Source organism: Mus pahari, chromosome 10 (assembly GCF_900095145.1).
Source record: "Mus pahari chromosome 10, PAHARI_EIJ_v1.1, whole genome shotgun sequence".
Classification (NCBI taxonomy): Eukaryota; Metazoa; Chordata; class Mammalia; order Rodentia; family Muridae; genus Mus; species Mus pahari.
The window spans coordinates 20,611,838-20,617,682 of NC_034599.1; positions in this window are offsets into that span (position 1 = coordinate 20,611,838).

The window sequence follows — 5,845 nt, forward strand, 5'->3', positions numbered from 1 at the left end:
GATTTTGTGATTTTATTTTCTTCACAGATGAATAGAATACGTTATTGCAGGATATTCGACAACACCAAAATCCCCAAGATTGTTTTATTCACAGTCTTTCTGGTGGTGTGACTCAGCCATTAGCATACCTTTATTCCCTCTGGCTGGAATGCAGAGAAGCCATTTGTGCACAGCTTTAATCAAAATCAATGAAGGTAAAGTTAGTTAGAAAGAAGAACCCATGTTTAAAAGTGATGTCTAATTCTGTGGCAGATAAAGTGATGAACAGAGAAAAAATTGATATGAATAGAATATGCCTAACTGTCATGACAAGAGAGGCAAGAGAAGCTACTTAAGGGGCAGTATAGAAGAGAGAGGCAGTTTCACTGGTACAGTCTTACAGAGACAGGTTGAAGAGAGAACAAACTCGACATAGGTGAAAACTGAATGAGCCAGAGAATGAGAAGAAGCCAGAATATTGGAATGTATTGCCAACATTGCCAAAGTTAGTATGAGAGCAGTTCAGGAGAGGGAGGGAAGAAGAGAGGGAGGGAAGGAGGTAGGGAGAGAAGGAGAGAGAGAGAGAGAGAGAGAGAGAGAGAGAGAGAGAGAGAGAGAGAGAGAAAGAGAGAGAGAAGATTGAATCAGTCAGCTTGGAGATGAGTTTGAGCCAGAACAGATCAGTTGACCAGCCAGCCAGAGATCAGAAAGAACTAAGAAGGGGTGGGGTGAACATGTCAGCGTAAGTCTAGGTCTTGCTAACCAGCACTAGGCCTAAGGCAGCAGACAGAACAATAAGTACCAGAGACAACAACTGAATCGGAGCTACTTTAGCTATAAAAGCTACTTTAACAATACATACTTTTACATAAATGTAAGGTGATAGGATTCATTGACATTTATCAGAAAGCCTTGGTGACTGTCCTCATTCTTTTTGCCCTTTTGTATTGACTGCCTTCCTCCTCCAATTATTCTGTTTCCTACTTCATATCACCTTTATCTTGCCATGCCTCTTTGCCCCCCTCCAATTATTGTCCCTTCATTCTTTTCTGGTTTCAGTGGTTACTCCATGCTGTGTTCTCACATCTTAGGATTTGGAGCTAGGAACTGCAAATGGGAAAAGGACATGTGGCATATATTTCTCTAGGTCTGGTTTATGTCACTCAATATAATCTTTTTTGAGTTTCTGAAGCGTGTAGCTTTTGCTATCACACCTTAATGCTCCAGTAACGGGTTGTTTACCAGCCCCCACCCAGAGAATATTGGATTCAAAGATGAAAAACAGAAACACACACAAGTTGCTCAATTTCAACCTGCCTTATTGGCTCAATTGCTGAGCTCTTCCAAGCCTTTCTCAGCTAGTGTGCCCCTCCCAACACTCTTAGCTCTGCATCTCTCAACCTGCCCTCAAGTTTATTTGCTCACTTATGTTTAGTCTCAGATTAACACCCTAACCTCCTGCCTGGAGAAGTGGCCTATGGCCCTCTGCCAGAGATCTCACATGGCGGGTTGGCTTTTCTCCTTCGAAAGCACGGCAAAATTCCCCTTCCTCTTCCTGTGTCTCCTCTCCTCCCCTTTGGGGACCATGAAGTCCTGCTTCTGTCCTGCAATTGGTTCCTGGTGCTTTTACTGACAGATCAAGAACCAATTGGAGAACAGGACCTTAATATCAGAACCATCCCTACAAGTTTAAGAAATTATAAATTTAATTTGTATCAATTATAAAGATTTCTATCAATTAATATTATGGCTACACAATGCTTTGTTCAAGGATAAAATTTAGTAATCCATCCCACCTATTTCCTCTCTGTTCAAAATTATGACCATTTATAAATTATCCCTTAAAATGACAACATTTCGACCAGCATTGAACAGTATTCCATTGTGTATGTGTATCAGACTTCTGTTGTCCAGTCATCTGCTGGAGGACATTTAGATTGTTTCACTTTCCTTGTTATTGTGAGTAGGGCAACTATGGAGTCAGATATCAAGTCCTTGGTCCATATGCCAAGGAGTGGTCATCATTTTTAATTTTTTGAGGATTCTCTTTACTGATTTCTAGAATGGTGGCTCTAGTTTTCGTTCCCACCAATAGTAAAGAAGGGTTTCTCTGTCTCCACAATCTTGTTAGCATCATTGTAAGTTGTTTTGTTGATTTCAGCCTTTTGAGATGTTATAAAACTAAGAAGCTTTTGTACAGCAATGTAAACCATCAATTGAATGAAGAAGAAATCTTTGGATTAGGAGAAAATTTTGCCAGCTCAGCTATACATCTATTAGAAGCTTAGTATCCAGATTATACAAAGAACTCAAAAAGCAGAGTCAAAAATAAAAAAACCACAATTAAAAAATGGGGTAGGAACCTAAACAGAGAGTTCTCGATAATAAATAAAGCCAAGAAATACCTCAAAAGTGTATATTACCCTTAGCAATTAGGAAAATACAAATTAAAACAATTTTGAGAATTAGGCACATTTTCAATGCAACTATCTAATCAAACCTAAGGCCCAGGCAACATAAAAGGAAGATTGTGTAGTACCTGAAACCTAGCCGCCCACCTGCTCTAATAAAGTGACAGATCTGGGGGTGGGGGAACCACTGCTTTATTAAACCAGCATAATTGCTAACTATATTCATGAGCCACTGACATTATGGTGTCCAGCCCTAACGGATACATTTACAACATAATTCCTGCACCCAAGTCTCAGGGAGCATTGCATATGAGGGAGCAGAATGATTGTAAGAACCAGAAAACCAAGAAGTCTGCTGTGAGATTGTATCTTCTAGTTATAACAGTGAAGCTGCAGCAGTGAAATCTCACTGAGGAGGATACCAGTAGGCATGCTTACATGGAAAATAAAGTGCCAGGTGGACTCAACTCTACATACAAACTGCAGGCAACTAATGCATGCTGAGGAGGAGAGACAGTCTTCTCTAGGGAAGAGCATGCCCGCTGGTTATCCAACACCAAATGGTCAGTCCTGAAAACGTGCAGACGAGAAACATTATACAGGCTGAGGAGGTCGTATTTATAAATTTGGGAATATATGTGTTACATACATGTGTGTGTGTGTGTGTGTGTGTGTGTGTGTGTGTGTGTGTGTAAAACAACAACTAATTAGAGCAACAGAGGCCTTGAATATAAGAGACAGCCTGGACTGCATGGGAAAGGTAGGACAGAGGAACGAGAAGGAGGAGCACAATGTAATTACATTTTAGTTTCAAAATTTTAGAACACACTAAAAGGAGCTGAAAAGCATCTCCTTCCTTTTGAAAAAACCAAACCAAACCAAAAAGTCTTAAGCATCAAAAGCATCAATATACAAAAACAACAACAACAACAACACACACACACATATACACAGACACATACACATACACACACAAACACACACACACACACACACACACAGAACGAGAGAAGGAGAAAGAGAGTGAGATGAAAAGAGAATTGTACTGATCGAGGGGCTTACGGGAAAGTTAATAGGTGGCTGTTGATGTTAAGATGTCCAATTCAGGAGCTGGTTAAACCTGAAAATCCTGAGTAGAAAAGATCAATTCCACAATCAGCCAATCAAAACAAGCTGTATTTTGGGGTGCATTCAGGACAGGACAGCCTGCCATCTCAGTCTAAGTAGGGATTTGAGAAAGCAGTCTCTGCCAGCCTCTTGATGTGCTTTTTATAGGAGCAATAAGCTGGTCATAGAGGTGAGAGTGTTGGTTGTTACACACGCTTAGAAAGACACACCAAGCTGGGCCTTGGTGGTGCACACCTTTAATCCCAGCTCCTGGGAGGCAGAGGGAGGCGGATCTCTGAGTTTAAGGCCAGCCTGGTCTACAGAACAAGTTGCAGGATAGCCAGAGCTACACACAGAAACCCTGTCTTGAAAAACCAAAAGGAAAAATAAAGGAAGGAAGGAAGAAAGGAAGGAAGGAAGGAAGAAAGGAAGGAAGGAAGGAAGGAAGGAAGGAAGGAAGGAAGGAGAGGAAGGAAGGAAGGAAGGGAAAGAATAAGGATAAAGATATACATCATATGAATGAGGTTGCAAGTTTTATGTGGATTGAAAAACATGCTTTGCAGCTTACATCATATCTAAGAAATAGGAACTTACTTTTAATTACAAATAGAAACCTTAACTTGCAAGGACTTAACAGGACAACAGGAACTTATTCTTTAATTCTGTTTTACAAACAGAAAACTTAACATGCAAGGTATGTTTTTTCCCATTTGTGTGTCCCTTCAACTCACAAAGCGTACTGGTCCTATTTTGCTCTCACACTAAAGAGTTGGACATTAGGTAATAGCATTTCCCGCTCTTCCATAGGTCCACAGTTTGGTTCCCAGCACATCAGGGAGCTGACATCTGGCTCCTTGGTCACCTGCACACATGTGGCATATATTCATGTACACACACACACACACACACACACACACACATACACACACACAAACACACACTGGTCGTGGCATATAAGGTGGAATTTTTAGGGATCCTCAGTCCACTTGGGATTCTAAATAATTCTTGTTTTCTGTTTACGATCATTCGACACCATACAAAGAACACAAATAATTAAGCAGATCTTATCCCTTTTCAGTATTTTATAGAAAATTATTTGTAGAACAATACTTTTAAAATATAGTTGTCTTTGTTAGGGTTTTACTGCTATGAAAAGACACCATGACCAAGGCAACTCTTATAAATTACAACATTTAATTGGGGCTGGCTTACAGGTTCAGAAGTTCAATCCTTTATCATCAAGGAGGAGTATAGCAGTGCCCAGGCAGGCATGGCACAGAAGGAGCTGAGAGCCTTTGTTTTCAAAGGCAAACAAGAGAAGAAGATTGTTGTACTGGCTAGTTTTGTGTCAACTTGACACAGGCTCCAGTTATCACAGAGAAAGGAGCATCAGTTGGGGAAATGCCTCCATGAGATCCAGCTGTAAGGCATTTTTTCAATTAGTGATCAAGGTGGGAGGTCCCTTTGTAGGTGGTGCCATCTCTGGGCTGGTAGTCTTGGTTGTATAAGAGAGCAGGCTGAGCCTGCCAGGGGAAGCAAGCAAGCCAGTAAGGAACATCCCTCCATGGCCTCTGCATCAGATCCTGCTTTCTGACCTGCTTGAGTTCCAGTCATGCATCCTTTGGTGGAACAGCAATGTGGAAATGTAAGCTGAATAAACCCTTTCCTCCCCAACTTGCTTCTTGGTCATGATGTTTGTACGGGAATAGAAACCCTAAGACAATTGTCATCCTCAGGCAGCTAGGATAAAGCTCTTAAAGTCTACCCCCGCAATGACACACTTCCTCCCATAAGGCCACACCTACTCCAACAAGGTCATACCTCCAAATAGTGCCACTCCCCAGGGCCAAGCCTGTTCAATCTACCAGTCATTTGTTATGGATTTTAAATCTAAGAATGCTGCATTGTGTCACATTAAGTCCTCACAAATCATATTCTACAATTCCATCCATCAAGGTTACTGCTGAGCTTTTGGGCACAGGACAAAAACCACACTGATGCACAATCCTACCCCCAGGAGCTATCTGTCCTATTTTAAGTCTTCCAGGATTAGGGCCAAAGGCCAACATCAGAATAGGTTTTGTGAAGTCTCCCTACGCCCTGCCTTGTGATTATAGTCCGAGATAGATCCTCTTCTCTTTTTGAGTCTTGCCACACATATAAGTCTACAGAGCACCTTTCCAAAAACAAACAGGTAAACACACAAACCCAGTTAATGCTGGGGACTCCTGAGTTTTTTTTTTTCTTCAAAAGGAAGCCTCTAAGGCATTCTGATGAGCATCTCTGTACTTCAAGGGCAGAATAACTCAGAGCACGGGAATACGTTGTTACCAGTGGGGATATTTTTC